General features: G+C 48.0%; 1 protein-coding gene across 1 annotated transcript in view; it reads right to left on the reverse strand.

The window, feature by feature from the left end:
* CUX2 (cut like homeobox 2) overlaps positions 1–20,276 on the reverse strand; it is a 211,514-nt gene that overhangs the window by 191,097 nt on the left and 141 nt on the right. The gene's annotated exons all lie outside the window — the stretch shown is intronic.

A 20,276-nucleotide genomic window follows, 5' to 3' on the forward strand; every position in this document is an offset into this window, starting at 1 on the left:
TAATTAGCTGCTTTTACTCGAAGAAAAGTATGGTAGTTGGAGTGCTTCCAGACTGTGGTGGTGGGAATCACTCTTTCTGGAAAAAGGGAAAGCTGCTGGTGGGAGTGGGGAGCCTCAGAGCCCCCCAAAAGAGAGAAAGATGGTGGAGGCTGGGACAGGGCAAGACAGGGCTGGTTAAGGAGGGTGGCCAGGCATGGGTCTCCCTGTTTGAATCAGCCTGGTCACCCAGAGGCCTTTGAGGGGGGAGAAGAGATGGTGCTGCCAGCATCTTGGGCACTATCACCACCAAGCCCACTTCCATCATGACCGACTCTGGCAAACCCAGATCTCCCTGGTTGGCTACTTTCGGTCACACCCACTCCCCTCACACAATCTCCTGTCACACCTATTCCCCTGCTCAGCTACTTCCTGTCACATTCACTCCCTTCACAGTCTGTCACACTCAGCACTGAATCACTACCTCCACCACCCTTACTATAGCAGATTTTCCCCCGAAAGATGATCACACATGCTCTTCTTGCGATGTGACCTTGACACTCCTTCCATGGAGTGGTCCATCCTGTTGGCCCTTCCCTTTGACCCTGGGTGGGCCTTGGTAACTGCTTTGACCAGCAGAGTAGACATAAGTGACTCTTTTCAACTTCCAAGGCTAAATCATGAGAACACCTTCCCTTCCACCGAATTTGGGGACGCTCACCCCTGGAACCCAGCCACCATGCTGTGAGGAAGCCCAAAATAGCCCACACAGAAAGACTACATGAAGAGGCCACATGCTGGTGGTGTTCTGGCTGGTAACCGAGGACCCGGGCCACAGCCAGCATCAACCACTAGATGTGTGAGTTGTTGAGTTAACCCAAACTTTGAATCTTCCCAGCTGAAGTCACAAATATCCTGGAGTGAAGGCAAGCTTATTCAGCTGGGTTCCATTTTATTTCCTGTCTTATAGATTCTATGAGTATAAACAGTTGGTTTACTCCCACTAAGCTTTGGGGTGATTTATTACACAGCAATAAATGACTGCTATATTAACAGATACACAGTCACACATTTTAAGACATGTCTTATCTCCAACACCTTCCATTCCTCATGACCCATCAAAGAAGCCCAGCGTCGGAAACAGGGTGATGGATCTGATCACCAGTGACAAGGACTTCTCCCAAAGAAAGCCATAACCAGCTTCTGTCTTATGCCTCTTTATCCAGCCCTCTAAAGCCTCCAAGCACCTGCTGGGTGTAGGGGCAGGAAGTGCACAGCAAACACTATCCTGGGGCCTAGCGTGGAGGGAACACAGGAAGCCCCTTAGTATGGCTGAGACCCCTATGCAGCATGAGACCCCCATGGCTAGGTGTTGGCAAAGGTAGGCTCAGATTCACCTGTCTCCCAGTGAAGTGCTTCGACTCTCATTAGCAAGGTGCTTAATTAGGGCAGCACATCAATACATCCCAGAGAAACAAATTATGCTCTGATCCAAGCCCATTCACCTGCTGGTGTCCAGCCAGCTCCAAGCCACTAGAGGGGCATCGGGCAGGATGCAAAGGAGCAGGCGCTGATGGGGCAGCTGAGGCAGGGGGTCAGGGAGGTAGGTGGGAGAAGCCACCTTCCCTGGCATGCTTCAACCTTGGCAGCCAGTAGACGCAGGAACTGGGCCTGGGTTTCTCTCCTTCTGGCTCCAGGGAGGCAGAAGGCCTCTGAAGGCCTCACCTACCACGAAATACCAAGATGATCTGCTCTGCTTGGAGAATAATTTTTTTTTTTCCAGAGATGAATTTCACAAAGTAGGTCATGGGCCATGGGACCAATCCTCTTGCTTGCAGAGGCTGAGGAGGATGCCCTCCAAGGGATGGTGCTGGCTCAGAGAGGCTTCTAGGCTGCTGGCCCAAGGGGCCGAGGGTCCAGCTACACCAGAACATGAAGGGCAGGAAATAGGCCTGGTTCCTCCCAGTCTCTGACTCATCATCAGCTCCAACCTCGGCCCCTGGGATCCTGACATCCCAGCTGCTTGTCAGTGCCCACTCTGGGAATCCTGGCCCAGGCTCTCACTCATGCCAGCCAGCACTGACCACGGTGAGCAAAACGCTATCACATAAACCTTTACTAAGTAAACCTGCACATACAGTAGCCCCTTCCCAACTATACACAGTCTGTGCTTTGGGTATTCACAGAAATAACAAGAGGCAAGAGAGCCTACGACACTCTGAAGTCAGATTGCCTGGCTCTGAGTGATCTTGGGCAAGTCACTTAACCTATCTGTGCTTCAGCTTCCTCCTCCACAAAGTGGGATATTAATAGTGTCTGCATTATAGAGTTGTTATGATAATTAAATCACTTAAATGATGGTATTTAGGAAGCACTTAGAATTGTGCCTGGTACACAGCCACCCTTGATAAGTGCTTATTAAGTGAAAAATAAATAAAACAAAACAAAAACTTCAGAGTTCCTCTCATTCCTGAATGGTCCTGTAAATTCTGCCCATTTTTTGGAATGGCTACACTGAGGCTAGAGAAGACAAACATCTCCACACTAGTCAAAGTCGGCAGAGCTGGTCCCTACACCAGCTAACACAGGCCTACGGGCGCCACACAAGGAGCAATGGGACAACCGGGCTTAGTGAGGGTTGTCCAAAATGGGAAACCCACCCTCCACTCCCAGCCCCATTACCCAGCTCAACTGACTGCTGCCTTGCATAGAATGCAGGCCCAAAGATGCCAGCTCTTCTGCTGAAGAGAAGCCAGGAATCTGAGCTTTTAAAATGTGACCTGATCAGAGCACCAGGCCTGCAGTATTCACCAAGTGCCACACCAGTTACTGCAACTGTGATGTAGAGCAGCGGTCGCCAACCTTTCGGACCTCACGCACCACCAGTGGTCCACACCACTGGTTGGCGATGGTTGCTACAAAAGTTTCCTTAAACCAGCAGTCACCAACCTTTCGGACCTCACGGACCACCGGTTGGTGACCGCTGATGTAGAGCAATGAGCTCACCATCTGGGGGAGATAAAACAAGAACCAAGGATTCACTGGTGGCCTGAAAAGCAATCCAGGCCAGGGTTGTACAAGCAGAAGATAAAGGATGGTGCCCAAACCAGCACAGTCAGGAAAGGAGGGCTGGGGCCAGGAAACAGCAAGGAGAACAGTGTTCCAGACAGAGGAACAGCAAGTGCAAAGGCTGGAAAGTATGAGGAATATGGTAGTTTGCGATTAATGGAGGATGTAGGGGGTTGAGGAATGTAAGACACAGAGCTGAGGCTAGAGACTATGAAAGCCACTGGTAGATTCCTACATGCCAGAAACTCCTGGGGCAAAATCCCAGTTCTACTGGGAAAATGCTGAGTGTGTCTATGGGAAGCTGTGGGCACCTGTGGGTTAGCAAGTTGCTCTCACTGGAGGTGTGAATCCCTTGGATGGCCCCAGAGAAGCCATTTGGAGAAGGCCCCCTTGAAGAATAAATTCTTTAGTCATTTGCCTCCATCCCATTGCCTAAAATCATCTCCCCACTGCTGAGGTGAGATGTAACAGGGAGCAGGCATGAGGGTGGGTGACAGAGTAACATTTATGGAGCACATGGTACGTGCCAGGCTCCATGCTAGGCCCTTCACATGAATTATCTCATTTCTTCAGCACTATGACCCTATAAGCTAACTATAATTGGTACCCCCAGTTCACTAATAAGGAAACTGAGGTACCCAAAGGGGCAGTCTCCTGCCTACATCACACAGAGATGATAGGAGAGCCAGGAGTCCCACTCTGAACTTGCACCAAGCTACCAATCTGGGTTTTCACTCTGGGGGTCAAATCAAGCCTGGGAGAGATGGGCAGGTGTGGTGGCCAATTCTGAGGAGGCAGCACCTGCCAGCTGATCCCGTGTCACCTCCACCGCAGTGAGATTAATACTTGCGGTGGCCATGTTTAGCTTTAGGGAAATCATTAAATGCTACACCAAACTAGTCAAAAAATAATTGCACGGCAAGGAGACGTTAGAAGCTGCTGCTGCCTGGGAGTGTGAACACACAAACGTACGCACAAAGACCCACACTAACACACTCAGACACACACGAGAATATAGACACACAGACATACATTCAAAGACTCTCAAAAGGACACAAAGAAACACTCAGACACACGCACAGAGAAACACACTAAGATACAAAACAAGGACACACACATAAATGTGCAAAGACCCACAAACATACTCAAAGATATGCACACACAAAGGTACAGCTAACATAAATACATAAATACAGCCATGTGACATTCACACCCATCCCTGTTTGTTCATTTCACTGGGACTTTTGTGGGCCTACTATGTGCTCAGTCCTCTACTGCTAGGGGTACAAGTTGCTGCATGCCCTCCTGGAGCTCAGAGTTCACAGAAGGAGGCAGGCATTAATCAATAATCCACAGAACTGTTTGATACTCACTGTGGTGAGTGTAACAGAGATGGGGTCTGCTATCTCAGGGGGAAGACTCTCCTTCTGAGAGTCTTTGAATGTATGCCTGTGTGTCTACATTCTCATGTGGGTGCCCTAAGGAAATGACATTGAGCAAACTCCCAGGGTCTAGGAGGAGTTGATAGGAGGACATGTGGAAAGAGTGTCCCAAGCAGGAGGGGGTAAGTCATGCAGAGGAAACTGAAGAAAAACATGTGTCTGAAACACAGGGCACAGGGAACATGGCTCAAGATCAAGGTCAAGAACAAAGGACAGCTCTAGCCAGTTTGGTTCAGTAGATAGACTGTCAGTCTGCAGACTGAAAGGTCCTGGGTTCAATTCCAGTCAAAGGCACTGCCTCGGTTGTGGGCTCCTCCCCGGCCCGGGCTCTGGTCAGGATTTGTGCAGGAGGCAATCAATCGATGTGTATCTCTCACATCAATGCTTCTCTCTGTCTTTCCCTATCTCTTCCACTCTCTCTAAGAAAATCAATGGAAAAATATCCTCAGGTGAGGATTAAAAAACAAACAAACAAACAACAACAAAGAACAGAGGTCATACTAGAATTAAGGTAATATACTAGTAAATCCGAAGCTGACTCTGTTAAGTTAAGATGTATATGGTAAACCCTAAAGCAACTACTAAAAAAAATACACTAAAAAATATAGTTTAAGATAATTAATAAGCCCGGCCAGTGTAGCTCAGTGGTTGAGCGCCAACATATGAACCAGGAGGTCATGGTTCGATTCCTGATCAGGGCACATGCCTGGATTGTGGACTTGATCCCCAGTGTGGGGTGTGCAGGAGACAGCCAATCAGTGATTCTCTCTCATCACTGATGTTTCTATTTCTCTCTTCCTCTCCCATCCTCTCTGAAATCGATAAAAATATATTTTAAAAAATAATAATTAATAAAATTAAAGGGCTACATTAGAAAATAATTACTCAATGCAAAAGAAAGCATTAAAGGAGAAATAGAGGAACAAAAAAGACATGAGATATACAGAAAGCAAAATGGCAAAAGTATATCCAACTATATCAATAATAATATTAAATGTGAATGGGTTAAACAATCCAATCAAAGGCAGAGATTTCTAGACTGGATTTAAAACGATCCAACTGCACACTTTCTATAGGAGACACGTTTTAAATTCAAGGACACAAATAGACTGAAAACAAAAGGATGAAAAAGACATGCAAACCATAAAAAAATGGGAGTGACTATACAGATATAAGACAAAATAGACTTTATACCAAAAAATGTTACTAGAAATAAAGAGGGACATCCTATGTAATAAAAGCCTAATATGAAAATTGCCCCCTTGACCGGGAGTTTGACTGCTCGCTATGACGTGCACTGACCACCAGGGGGCGGTGCAGAACATGGCGGGCGCTGGCAACACACTGCAACCTCTTGCTGGCTACCTGGGGGCGGGGGTGACAGGGATAGAGGTACAGTGAGAATGTGGGGTGTCCACCCGAGCTCGCTCTCACTCCCCCTGCTACCCTCCCCCGGGACACCACAGCTCCCCATGGGTTCTCACAGGAGCCGGTCTGTAAGGCCAGCCAGGAGAGAACGTGCTGCCTGCCCGGTTCCATGCGGCGCTGCTGGGCGGCCAAGAGGCGCACACTGCACCCCGGCCGCAGCATCTGGCCACGCTCACCGCATCTCAGTGTGGGGACTCGGGCGCCATGACTCAGGTGGAGGGGGTGCATGGGGGCCTGTGGGCCCAGGTGCTTCCCGGGGGCCCAGAGGTCAGCTGGGACCTGCCCTTCCACACCAGACGCTCACACTTTGATCGCCGGCCAGGCTTAGGGACCACACCCTTACACAATTCCCTGCACCAGGCCTCTAGTCTATATATATAAAAGCCTAAGGGACCGTCTGACCGTTCAACTGTCTGACCGGCAGCTATGACACACAATTACCACCAGGAGAGCAGATGCTTAATGCAGGAGCTGCCAAGCTGCGGTTCTTGGGTGATGAACCAGAGAGGAGGGAGCCTGATTCCAGGGTGCATCACCTGAGAACCGCCCTCTCACAATCCTCGAGGGATGTTGGAGAGCCAGTTTCGGCCCAATCCCCAGAGGTCAGGCTGAGGGGATCGGGCGTTAATTCAATTAACAGTTAGAGACTTCAGTATCCTACTTTCCATAGTGGATAGAACAACTAAACAGAAAATAGAAGACTTGCAACACTATATAAACCAAGAATGGAGGGCAGGGGCCAGCCCATGCTGAGCCTGGAAGGTCATATTGGGGCCTTTGCCCCAAAGGCAATAGAGAGACATTGGAAATAGTTCTTAACAGGTTTTTAATTCTCTCACTAGTTGCCATTTGTCAAAAAGAGTGGAGGAGGCCAGACTCAGTACAGGGGTGCACACTGGAAGACTAAAGCCCAAGGGAGAACTAATGGGGGCATGGGCCCAAGAGCCAATGGTAGAGATGGAGGTATGGGACGGGGTGGAGGAGGGGGTAGGTATCTAGGCAGTAGAACCCCCATCAGCACAGGGGAGAGAGAGGTGGTCAGGGCAGCTCTCAGGTTTCTGTGCTGTAGACCTGGGTCAAGACCAGGGGTGAGGAGAGTTAGGTTTTTAACATCATGAGTAGGACACATCTTTGAAACAGACATTCAAGAAATGTCAAGAAGGTTGTTGAGTTGATAGGTCTGGAGCCCTGAGTTAGAAAGTGGAGAACTGGGAAGCAGTGGTGCTGTGAACATAGATGAGACCACACAGGGTACGGGTGAGAGAGAATACATGAATATTAGAGGGACTGACATATTTATAGGTCAGCAGAGGAGCATGGGCATGGAAAGAAAAAAAATGGTGGCCACAGGCAGGAGGAAAATAAAGAGAATGTGTGAATCTCCTTTGGGGGTGGGGGAAGAACTGGCTAGAGTATGGACAGGAGATAAGATATGGAGACAGAATGTGAGCCAGACATTCTAGAAATGTGGCTGTACAGGGTTCCTCTGCCCAATTTTTTTAGGAAAGGTAATCCTTTCTCACCTACTTCATGCACCCTATGCCTCAGTTTCTTCTATAGCCAGCACCTGGCACTGTGCTGGGCCCATAGCACATGCTTAGTAAATATTTGTGATTTGCTGAATACATGTCAGGTTCAGAGCAAAGACCCTGGCCAGACCGGGTTGGACAAGCCAGGGAGTGAGAACAAAAAAGTGAGGAGACACCTGAGTCCCAGGAGCCATTCCAGACCTAGCCCTGGGTCTAAGTCTTTGTTTCCAGAAATAAGAGCAATAAGGGAAAGTTCCTCCTTGAAAGGAAAGAGCTTATGGAGCTAAATATGAAATGTACTAGTAGAGTGGGGCTGATAAGGACAAGGAAAGGGGGGCTGGACTCAGCTGTTTAAAAAAAAATCTGAAAAACTTTTTTAATAAACTCTACAAGTCTATCCCCTTCCTTCTTTATCAACGACACGATTTATTGACCGGAGAGGCCATATTGACTAAATAAATCTTGATAATGACCAAGGCAGCAATCAATACCTGCTTATTATCAGCCCGGGCTGAGAATTCCATCTTGCAGAACGAAGGCCCCACGACAGGGCACACCACGTGGCTGCAGACTCCAGCGGGTAGGCTGGGATGGATGGCTGGCTGGATGGCACTCATTTTCCAGACCAGGAGACGGGACTCTTTCTTGTGTTATTCATTAACAACCCCACCCCATGCCTCTCAGGCTTGTGGATCTGGATTCATTTCCATGAGTTGGCAGTGGCAAAGTGTTTTAAGAGGTTTTTTTTTAAAGAAATTTAAAGGGAAAAATACAAGCATAGTGACCACCTATAGGAGAACCCCCTGGCAGGTAGCCAACAGACTGAGTCCAAGCTCTACTGCTTGCTGGCAATATGGCCTTGGACTCAATCTCCTGTGCCTCAGTCTACTCAAAAGTAAAACGGCATAGCAGTGGTTTTCTGTGCCTAGGGTTGTAAAAATTAAATATGGTATTTGTTAAGGGCCCTGATCACTGTCTGGCATGCAATTAAGCTATTTGTTAAAGAACTGCCAGGCCTCCTTGTGCAGAGAGCTTTCTTCTCACCTTCCAAAACTTGCAGAAGCCAGGCGTGGCCTTGCTAAGGCCAGCCAAGTGGCATCTGGAGAGGCCTGACTTCCTATTCAATACTTCTCTATAAGGAGCCAGTCTACCTAGCCACTGGCTCTAGGTGGGCTGGGCTGTGGGACTCTGGCACTTGTTAAGGAAGGGTGGTTTTAGACTCTGTGCTTGTGGGGTGCAGTGGAGGTCCCTGGGCCTGGCTGGAGTTCATGCCAGCTTCTGCGAACAAATTTCCAGGCTCCACAAAGATTTGGGCACCTCTGAGATGACCCAGGTAAGGCCCAGGAAGTGAATGACAACCAACAATGTTGATGATGGCAATAATAAAAAAAAGTAATAATAGCCCTTTTGTTTCCTGGGAATGGCCATGTTCCAGCCCTGTGCTAAGGGCTTTCCATGTTTCACCTCATCAAATCCTCACAATCTCCCTATATAGTAGAGGATATATTTAATTCCCATTTTACATATGAAAAAACTAAGGCTTAGAAAAGTCTAGTGAGTTGACTAAGGCCTCCCAATGAAGAAGCAGCAAGAACAGGATACACAGTAAGGTCTGCTCCAATTCCATGCTCAAAGTCATTTCAAGTATACTTCCCAGGGCAACTGAAATTCAATAGGAAATACCCTCAGATTTTAATGATTATTATTTTCATTAGGATATAAAGATATTATTATTATTAACAATAATCATTATTTAGAGAAGGCTTAGAATATGCCCAGTCCTAGGCTAGTGTATACATTGGCTTGTGACTCTTTACTTCTCACACTCTTAAAGAAAAGTCCTTCTACCTCCAAATTATTATAAAATAGAAGCTTTCTAAGGGCAGGGACATGGACAGTTTTGTCACTGCTGCACCCCAACACTCACATAGCACCTGATACATAGCAGGTGCTGAGTAATGTTCATTAAATGAACCAATAAATGACCTGTCTCAACAACCCAGGGAAACCCCGTTTGAGATAGAAAAACTGAGGCCTAGAAAGAATCCCTCAGCCACAGAGGAAAGCAGACACTTCAATCCTGTGTTTTGCCCTACCATAAACTAGGATTTTTTTTTTTTTAATGGAGGATATTTTTCCATTGATTTTTAGAGAGAGTGGAAGAGAGAGGGCAAGACAGAGAGAAATATCGATGTGAGAGAAACACATCGACTGGTTGTTTCCTGCACAAGCCTTGACCAGGGCCCAGGTTGGGAAGGAGCCTGCAACTGAGATATGTTTGATCAGAATCGAACCTGGAACCCTTCAGTCCACAGGCCAACGCTCTATCCACTGAGCCAAACTGGCCAGGGCCTGCCTTTCCTTCTTGTAATGCCTGTTGGGCTGATCAAGTGGGCCCATGAAACAGGCTGTTGTCCCCCACAACAGCTATCCCACAGGCTGCAGGGGACCTGCTTTGAGCTGTAACTGAGGCCACCAAACCATCACTTAATGGCCCACAACCTGACGGCAATTAATTAATGAATTTATTAATTAGGATGGGAGCCACCTCCCAGGCTGAAATTGGGGTCACCAGTTTCTAAAGAGAGACTGACAGAGCTAAAGATAAACCCTCATCCTCCACGAGCTTGAGGCTGGAGCCCAATTCCCAGGTGTGGAGTGAGCGACTTTCAAGAGCCAGTGATGAGTGAAGCAGCTGTGAGGTCTGGGAGGAGATGGGTCCCCCAGGGCCACTCCCCCAAGGTGAAGTAAAGGCAGCTGCCCACCTCAGCCTTCCTGTGGAATTCATCTACTCCATCATGCAAATGTTTATTGGGAACTTACTATGTTCTTGCCCTCCTGAGGGAGAGAGAAAGACAGTAAACAAATGAATAAATAAATATGCATTATCACATCAGATAAAGCAGGGTAAGGAGATGGGGGCAGGCTATTTTGGAAAGAGGTTAGGAAGGACCTCTCTGAAGAGGTGATATTTAAACAGACGACTGATGGGGGAGAGAGAGAGAGAGAGAAGAGAGAGAGAGAGAGAGGGGGGGAGAGAGAGAGAGAGAGAGAGAGAGAGAGAGAGAGAGAGAGAGAGAGAGAGAGAGAGAGAGAGAGAGAGAGAGAACGAACTACAGAGATGTCTGGGAAAGTGTTTCCCAGGTAGAGGGAATAGCAAGTGCAAAGGCCCTAGATTCTAAGGTGCTAGTGTTTTCAAGGAACAGCGAGGAGGCCAGAGTGGCTTGAATAAAGAGGGGGAGAGTGGCAGGAGATGAGAACAAGAGACAATGAAGGGAAGGAGGAATCTCGTCAGGATGGGCCAAAGGACCAAGTAAAGATAGGCAACCAGGAGGCAATGCTGAGAGCGACAGCTCCCCAGATTCCCAATAAGACAAAGCAGCTACCTATGCATTAGGTAGATGTGCCTTAGGTAGATGTCCAAGTCTCAATTCACCTTTTCTATAAGAGTGTGGTCCTCTGAGAAGCAGATACAAAAGCAGGATTAAAAGGCACAGAGACATTGGAGTCCATGCCTACACCTGTGGAAGGAAGCCAGCGTGAAGGAGAAAGAAGGGAGGGAGGGAAGGAGGGAGGAAGGGAGGGAGGGGGGAGGGAGAGAGATTAGTTGGTTAGTTGGAAGGTTGGTTTGTGGAAGCATCCTAGATTGCTAAGGAGTCCAGAGTCAGCAGAGCAGTCCCGTGTGTCCCAGGAAGAGGTCCTCTTTAGACCTACACTCAGTCCCTTGCGGGGACTGACTCTGAGAGCAGCATCTAGGGCCACTGGTCAATCATACTTCCTGCAATCAGAGATCTGCAAGGCACATTCTCATGGCCACCACAGGGAGATACCATTACTATACCCATCTTAAAGACAAGAAAACCAAGTCTTAGAAAGGGGAAATAACTTGCCTAAGGACATACTGGTACAGTCAGGAAGGAGCAGAACTGGGATTTGAACCCTGGCTGCCCTGTGCATAATCATGAGATAGAAAGAGGAAATGGACAAAAGGCACTTTGCAACAGGTTAAGAATTGGGCTCAATATCTTGTTGAAAAATAAAAGTGATAGACACCTAAGGCTTTTATAGGGTTTGACAGTTTACAAAGTGCCCACTGACAGAGCTATGCATGTGCCAAACCTTATTTTATGCTCCATCCTTACTCCAAATTGACAGATGGTAAGAGTGAAGATGTAGATGGGTCCAACAGCCCACTCAGAATCTGCCTTCCCTCAATTCCTTGCATGCACTATTCTTCCACCCACCTCAGGGTCTTAGCACATGCTATTCCCTCTGCTGGGATGCTTTTCCCTGACCTTGTCCTTGAGGTCTTGGCTAAAGGATCACTTCTTCCAGGAAGTATCTCAGAATCTAATCCCAACATGTGACTACACACCTGTCTGTCCTGTGCATCCACTTTCCCCACTATCTGTGGACTCAGTAAGAACTGGCACTTTGCCTTCCTCATTCACCATATCTCCAGTATATAATTATCAGTTATACTTGTTATTTATTATTGATTATTATCATTTATATAACCATTAGTCATAAGTATTATTTTTAAAACAATATAAAAAGTAATTATACCTTGAGTGGTATAATTATACATTTCCAAAGTGAAGGACAACAGCAATTATAATTATTAACATTATATAGCATTTCTACATGCTGAACACAAACCTCAGCATTTCACATGCATCAATTCACTTAACCCTCACAAAGAAAGCTTAAGGAGATGATACTACTATTATTCCCATTTTATATATGAGAAAACTGAGGCTCAGAAAGGTTCAGTGACTTACCCAAAATCACACAGCTGTTAAGTGACAGAGCTGGGACTTGAACCCAGGCCACCTTGCTCCAGAGTCCACACTAAGTGTCTTTGGGAGTGGGAGGGGACAGGGCTTGATTCTACGGATACCTGGTTTCACCAGCACACATAAAAGACAGGCACCCCAAGTAGGTGTCCCCAGCAGAGTGGCCTCTGATTGACCACCCCGTTCAGGGAAAGCTGCCCTCAACAGGCCATCCTGGTAACCCCTGTGGTCTCCCTGTCTTCAGCACCCACACCCCACACAGACAGCTGGACAAGTCAATCGACCGTAATGGTTCCCGGGGAGCCATTTACCCCGTCCAGTTTGAGGGACGGCGGCTCAGAGAGTCTTAAGCACTGCTCGGCTCCAGGCGTCTTGGGCAGACGACCAGCTCGGGCCAAAGAGGCCGAGGATTGATTTTTTTCTTTCTTTCTTTGTAATGACAAATGTGTATCCTAGAACTGCTGTTTCATTTGGCTGAACTAAAGGATGGCAAAGGCTGGGGGTGGAGGGAATAGTGAAGAGACTGGCAAGAAAAGAAGGGGCAGCTACAAGCCCGCTTTGGGGGGTGACAGGGACACTGCAGAGACAGCAGGCTCTGTGTCCCCCTAATTATATATCTTGCCGTGGAGTTGATCAAGGACCTTTCTTTTTTTCCCCAAAATGCAGGTTCTTCTGACACTAGGCACTTGGGAGAAAGGCAGCTTAGTGGCCTCAACAGCTACCCTCCTCATGACTTGCCTTGTGATCCCCTACAGCTGGCCTAACCCACTGTGTACCTTCAACCTGGGCCCTTTACACTGGCTATTCCCTCTGCTTGGCATGCCCTTCCCAGGTCTCCATTCGCTGCCCAGTGTGATCAGAGCTCTTGATTTTTAAGGACACTGGCCATTTGGATATCATAGGTAACATCTCCCATGTTTTAAATGCTGATAACTTTTACATAGTGTTTTAAAATATTGCACTAATCTAAGCAGACATATCCATGGGTCAGACATAGCTCCCAGTCTGCAACCTCTGTGGTCAGAGCTCCAAAAAACATAAGACATTACATGTAATATTAGTAACATACTAATATAGTAAGCCCCAATGGAATAAGAGAAAACATGCCCAGAAAGCTCTGAAACAGCCTGCAAGGCCAGCTAGTTCCAGGACCTGCTGTTCATTTGGTTTACTCACCCCTCTCTCACTCTCTAAAACTGCCAACCACAATAAGGAGAAGAGAGCTTATAGAACAGTAACTGTGCGCCCGGCACTGTGCTAAGCACTTCTATGTTCAAGGTGTTTTAATCTTCAAGACAACCTAAAAGATGGTGACTACTATTAGTCCCATTTAAAGACAAGGAAAGCAAGGCTCAGAGAGGTTAAGTGACCTATCTAAAGTCACATAGCTAATGTGTGACTTTGGATAGGTCCAGGATTGGAAGCCAGGGCTGGAAGTCAGGAAAGTTCCTGGTATTTCCCTCTTGAGGTAAAGAGTAAAAACCAAATTCCAAGAACTAAGTTCAATCCACCTTAATACTCTTAACTGAAAAGAGAAAAAATTGCCCAGCTGGCGTGGCTCAGTGGTTGAGCATCCACCTATGAACCAGGAGGTCACGGTTCGATTCCAAGCCAGGGCACATGCCCAGGTTGCGGGCTCAATCCCCAGTGGGGGCCACGCAGGAGGCTCGATCTCCAAAGGGGGACGTGCAGGAGGTGATCAATGATTCTCTCTCATCATAGACGTTTCTCTCACTCCCTCTCCCTTTCTCTCTGAAATCAATAAATATATATTAAAAAAAGAAAAAAACTTCAGCCATAACACAACCTATGTAGCAACTATGACATAGTAGACTAGGGTCAGCAAAAGATGGCCCTCAGACCAAATCTGGCCCTATGCCTTTTTTTTAAATAAAGTTTTATTGGAATACAGCCACATCTATTCATTCTTATAGTCTATGGCTATTTCATGCGACAGTGGCAGAATGGAGTACTTGCAAAAGAGACCACATAGCCTGCGAAGCCTAAAGTATATTATTATTATGACTCTTTATAGAAAAAGTTTGCTACCCCTTAGGGTTGGCCTAGACGGTATCCTAGAGTGTCTAGAGAGATGCAGCACCGGAGAAGGCTCCAAGGTTAAAACCCTCAGGGGAAACAGTGTCCTTAGTGATGTGGGAGCACACTTGCACATTAAAGGGGCAAAGGAGTAGTGGAAGCTTCTTTAGCCTTCCTTAGGCTAAGTGGTCTCGATATTTGGGCTGAAATTGAATAAAATGAAGGAGTCAACATAGGAAGGTCTGGAGAGAAAGGGAACTGCAAGTGCAAAGGTCCTGAGGTAGGAAAGTACTTGATATGTTTGAGGGACAAAAAGAAGGTCATTGTGACTGGAGCAGAATCAGTAAGGGGAGACAGGCTGGAGATGAAGCCAGAGAGATACCAAGGGGACAGATCATGTGGAGCCTGGAAATCAGGGGAAAGGACTTTAGATTTTAATCTAAACATGATAGGAATATATTGTCCATATCCTATAAAACATTACAAACCATTTTGTGAAGGACTCATCAAGACTAGAAACCAAATAACTCCAACCTAGACATGATTTCTTGGCTCAAAAATTTGCTTAAGATGTCAGCTGCACCCCACCACCACCACAACAGGCCCCAAGATCATTAGAAGACAATGCGTGTAACTGGCACACAAAGTATGTCAGCACCTTTATAATAACCCAATTTGGCAGACCAAATGGGCACAGCTGGCCTGTGTGATGGATTATGAAATGGGAGACTTGGGATGTTGGGTGATTCACGCAGAAGTGCTAGAGGCACACAGACTTAGAGGTCTTGGGACCCTTGCCCTCTGCCAATTACCTCCACCTTCCCTGACATCTGTCATAAATAAAGAGCATGCCCCAGAAAGAACAATAAAACAGAAGACTGGACCCTGCATTCCAAAACCAGGGACAAAGGCAGGGCATCACCTAGGTCCTCTTCCCATGCTCTCCTCTGCCGGGCTCCACCACTGAATTAGATAACCGGAAAGCTGCCAGAAATTCAGCACTTTTAGACAGCAGCAGAGAAAACCACATTTTCAGGATGGCCACATCTACCATCATCCAGGACCAAATTTAGCACCAGCCAAGGTGTTCACATTTGAAATCCCAGGTGCTGAAAGCAAGGTTACTACAACAATGTCAAGTTTGAAGACAAAATCCTTTTTTTAATAGGAGAAAAGAAGGAGGAAGAGGAAGCAAAGAAGGAGGAGGAGGAGAATGAGGAAGATAAATAAAAAAGGAGAGAAAGAAAAAGAGAGAGGGAGGGAAGAAAGAAAGGAGAAAGAAAGAGAGAGAAAATCACCACCACCATCAGAAAAGCTGTTCCTAGTCAAAATAGCACACCACCTAAAATAACCCACCAAGCCCTAGCCGGTTTGGCTCAGTGGATAGAGCGTCGGCCTGCGGACTAAACAATCCCAGATTCAATTCCGGTCAAGGCCACAGGCCTGGGTTGCCGATCAATAATTCTCTTTTATCACTGATGTTTCTATCTCTCTCTCCCTCTCCCTTCCTCTCTAAAATCAATAAAAATATATTTTAAAATAAATAAAATAAAATAAACCACCGAGATGCTATCCGTGGTTTCTTAATTTTCTACAGTGAATTCAGGTATTAATAAAAGAAACTTCGAGACCTCCAACAGCAAAGGCAGTCAGGGATGAGATGCTGCTTGTTTTCTTTTGGCACTCAAAGAGAGAACCCATCTTTGGAAGTAATTTCTGCAGAGTTGAGAAACCAGAATTTTGGGATGCCCAGAAAAGACTGCTGGGTTCTTTAAATAAAAATTCAACATGTTTCTAGCTCCTTCTGCAGAAAAGGCCCATAGGGTTCTGATGAATTGGAGAGGCAGATGGAATGGGGTCACCCACTGATTAGACCTGTAAGGGTCCAGGGGACTGGCCAATTCTTTGATTTTTTTTATGCACAGAGCTACTGCTAGAAATCTCCCCTCACCCCATCTCCCCCACCTCTCCTTGTCTTCCCGCTCCCGCAGCCCTCACCTAATGCCAACCAGCTCCCGCAGCCCTCACCTAGTGCCAACCAGTCTCATGGGCCGGGACCATGCCAAGCCCAAGCCCAGTCTGCTCATGCTCCCTGCCCTGGCAGCGATTCTATTACGGAGAAGTTTCCAAAGTTAGGATTCCGCCAACAAGGCTGATAGCTTATTTACTGCTGTCATCTACAGAAAGAGGAATTTTGACACATTGTTAAATGATAGCACATTTAGATAAGTCAAGCTGTCAGAGGCTCTAATGGATGTCTAAACTCTCTGTGGCTGATATGTAAAATTTATGCACTTCAGAATATCATAAGGTTATAATATTTTAATCACATCCACGCTCCTTTCTAAACTTTGAGCAGGGAAAAACATTCCATCAAGCCCCAATTCCTGTGTGCCAAGAAATTGAGCCTTCCCAGAAGTTTCCCCAAACTCCTTACAGAAGTCCAGCCCTGTCGATCTTTCTCCCTAAATGCTCACACCTCAAGCAGAATTTGCCTCTTCCTCCAAAACTCACACCATGTGATCCTTCCCACCAACATTTCCTCCCAAGAAACAGATATGCATTTGGATTGGGCGCCCTCACTTGGACTGGATACCCTCAACTCTTGTTAGCTTAACCTTCTTGGAGAAAAAGAGACTGGACCCAGCACACCTTTAAAAAAAAGTGGCAAAGTAGAGCAGAAAAGAAAGTCATAAAGGTGTGAATCCAGTTAGGACGATTATACACAGAAAAGCTATAAAAAAATACTGCGTTAGTAATGTTCACCATAAAGCAATCTTATAACCAAATGAAATATGTCCAGCATTATCTTTGGGATGGAATTTTATTTCTCCTCATTTCCTGCACTGCTAGCAACACAGCAAAAAAGAAGGAAGAGGGGAAGCAGTTTCAGGGGTCCTGGAATAGGGTGCCACATGTCAGAGGATCTTTACCATCACCAGCCCACAAGTCATTAAGACTTTTGACTGACTTCCACCCTAGGAAAATATCCCTGTTGTGTGCAGAGACAGCACTGGAAGGAATAATAACTGGACTGCTTCCATATTTGAAAAATATATACTTCCGGAGGGCTGTACACTGGGCTAGTGCAAGGTCACCTTTCTTGCTAGGATTGGGATGGCGTCAGCAGCATGGTCTGGCCTGGGGACACTGGCTGCCTTTGCTGCCTCCACCACTTTAACACTCAGCAACCAGGCTGCCTGAAACCACTCAACCTGAACCAAGAATTGAAACCAAGCACCTCCTCACACTCACAAGCAGTTGGGCCTGGTGATGAGCATGCCCAAAGCTTTCAGCCTGTGCAGGGCCTGGTGGGGTGGGGGCCTGTCTCTCCTACCTGGATCTCAGAATGAGCCAGTAGATCTATTCTTTCCTAGTTATCTTCCCTATAAGAGGAAAGTAGAAAGGAGAAAAAATGAAAATAAAAGTGTGGCGTAGGAGTCATTAGCATTATGCACAAGAGATGATCCTGAGCAAAAGGGCTTAGGTTCATAATCCGTTCCAACAAAAATGCCATCAGTGAGAATAAGGGGGGAAGCTGCAGGCCTGTTGTGTAGGGGAACAACTGAACATTTCAGGATTAGCATAGGGACGATGGCAGATGTGAGGGCCTGTATGTTTGCACACAGCCACGCTGCCACATTTATTTCTCTGCTCTCTAGAAGTGTACAGCCATTCAAACTCCCACAGGGGTCCCCTCCCCACTTAATATCCATGTAAATGAGCTTATCCTCTTTTCCTAGAGCCTTTTCCTTTCGTGCCAAACACACCGGCCATTGTCTTGATGAACACCCCCGCCCATACACCTTGTCAGAAGACAAGTCTTACAGCCCCAGTTCCCCATCACCTGTACAAGACCCTGCCACCTTCATACTTTCCAGTTCAAATCTGCTTTTCCACCTCAGCATCTTCTAAAATCCTAACAAAGGTTCCCAAATCAATGAGAGTCCAACTGAAATCAAAATTTGGGTGACCTCAACAGCTCCACAAAAGACCCCTGAGCCAGAGAAGGAAGAGAGTAAGGTTTAAACCCTCCCCCCACCACAGCTCAGAAATCAGCCCCTGGGAGCTGCTCCCACCCCTCAGCACCCAGCCCTCCCCGATGCAGGTTGAGCTCCCCAGATTGAAAACGAGTTATCTAATGAAAATTGTGTTAACTGACATTCCAGCCAACCGGGAGCAAATACCAGCGCTGTAAATCTCGCTGCAGAAATTTTCTCCAGCTCAGAATAACAATAGGACCCTGCAAAGGGCTTTCGCCAGCCCTTCTGGTTCTTCTCCTCTTGTCTGCCACGTTCTTGTCATTCCTTATGTTACAGAACATCAATCATAAATAAAGACGCTGTCCCCCAGCCATGCCCGGGTCTCATTTACAAACATTAGCAGGGAATACGATTACCACTGGCCTTCGTGCCAAGCTCAATGTGGCTGCCCAACTCTCTCTCTTTCTCTCTTCCCCACACACACACACCACACTCTTCCAGAGAGGCCACTTTAGCATCATTTAAACCAACAAGCATAGCTCACATCCCTGCCCGCAGCTGGCCACCAAACTGAGCCCCAACTCAAGTGAGGACTTGGAATTGCAAGGCACTTGCAGTTATTAACTGCATGCCTGAGTGCCCCGATTTTCTCTCCAGCTCAATGGCTTTGGGGGAGGGGGGTAAGCAGGGAGTGGGGGGGGGGGGGCGGAGTTAGGGAGGAAGACTTAGGCCAGGGGGAAGGGAGTACTGGAACCACTTATCAGAAGAAACTTAAAGAGATTTGTCTGCAGATTTTTTTAAAAGTGGGTCCTTTTTTATCTCCAGACTGATGCTGTCGCTTTTTCGCTTTTTCCAAGAATGTCAAGGCCAAGGCAGGATGCTGTAATCGCCTGTTATCAGCACCATTTCCCTGCTCCTAGTTCCCACTGTGTCTGCCTAGGCTTTTTGAGACGCCAGGATTTGGGGGCTTATCCGGAGCGTCCTGGGGCACCTAGGAAAGAATAATGGCTGGAGCTGGTATTCTCTGAGATCCCACCGCCAGCCCCACCTCCTAAGAGGGTTAGCAAAGAACACTCCCAAATCTGGGGGAGACTCCCAGGGAGAGGTGGAGAAGGGATAAGGTGCTGGGGTTTGGGAGGGAGTCACTAGGGAAGGAGGGGGGAGGAGAAAAGTGAGGAGGAAAAACAGGAGGCAGAAGACAGCGAGGGCATCTCCCATTTAAAAGTTCCCAAGGGCCCGAGAGGCGGGAGTCACCTGCTCTGCGGCGCTCCAGGCTCTCCACGGCCCCCAAGGCACGAGCGCAAACTTGAGCGCGCCCTGGGCCCATCTCCACCGCCCGTCCCCATGTAGACTTGGCAAGGGGGGGATAAAGGCAAGAAGCAAAGACGAACCCCGAGAACCCGGCCCGAGTAGAGAGATCTGCCGAAGCAGGCGGCCAGTCCTGCGATTGTGGCTGGGGTAGCAGCAGCGGCCCCCCGGTGGCGGCGCGTCCAGACTGCGCAGCCAGGCGGCGGCGGCGGCGGCGGCGGTGGCGGAGGTGGCGACCGGCGGCGGGGCGCGGAGCCTCCTCCTCACCAACCCCGGCTGCCTCCTCCTCTCTCCGACTCCTCCCTGCCCACCAGCTCCCTCCCTCCTTCACCCCAACCCCAGCTCCAGCCCCAGCCGGGCGCCGACAGGCACGCGGCGCACTCCGCGGCCTCCCCCGGCGCCGCGAAGTTGGGAGGCGCGCAAAGTGAGGCGCAATGGGGGCTATCGGTGGTCTTGCCCGTAGCCCCCAGCCCGGGACCGAAGCCTTTGCCTTCCTCGTGCCTCTCTCGGCCGTTCGCCAGCCGGCTTGGTCCCCGGGCAGAGGGCTCACTAGCGCTTCTCCATGGTCGCAGCGGCTAATCGATGATTGAACCGAACAAAGAGCAGCGGCGAGATCAATTCCTAATACCTATCGATGGGCAGCGGGCAGGCGAGCCCAGGCGAGCCCCAGCAGCCGCCGCCCGCCGCCCCGCGGCGCCCTCCCGCCCT

Source organism: Eptesicus fuscus, chromosome 23 (assembly GCF_027574615.1).
Source record: "Eptesicus fuscus isolate TK198812 chromosome 23, DD_ASM_mEF_20220401, whole genome shotgun sequence".
Classification (NCBI taxonomy): domain Eukaryota; kingdom Metazoa; phylum Chordata; class Mammalia; order Chiroptera; family Vespertilionidae; genus Eptesicus; species Eptesicus fuscus.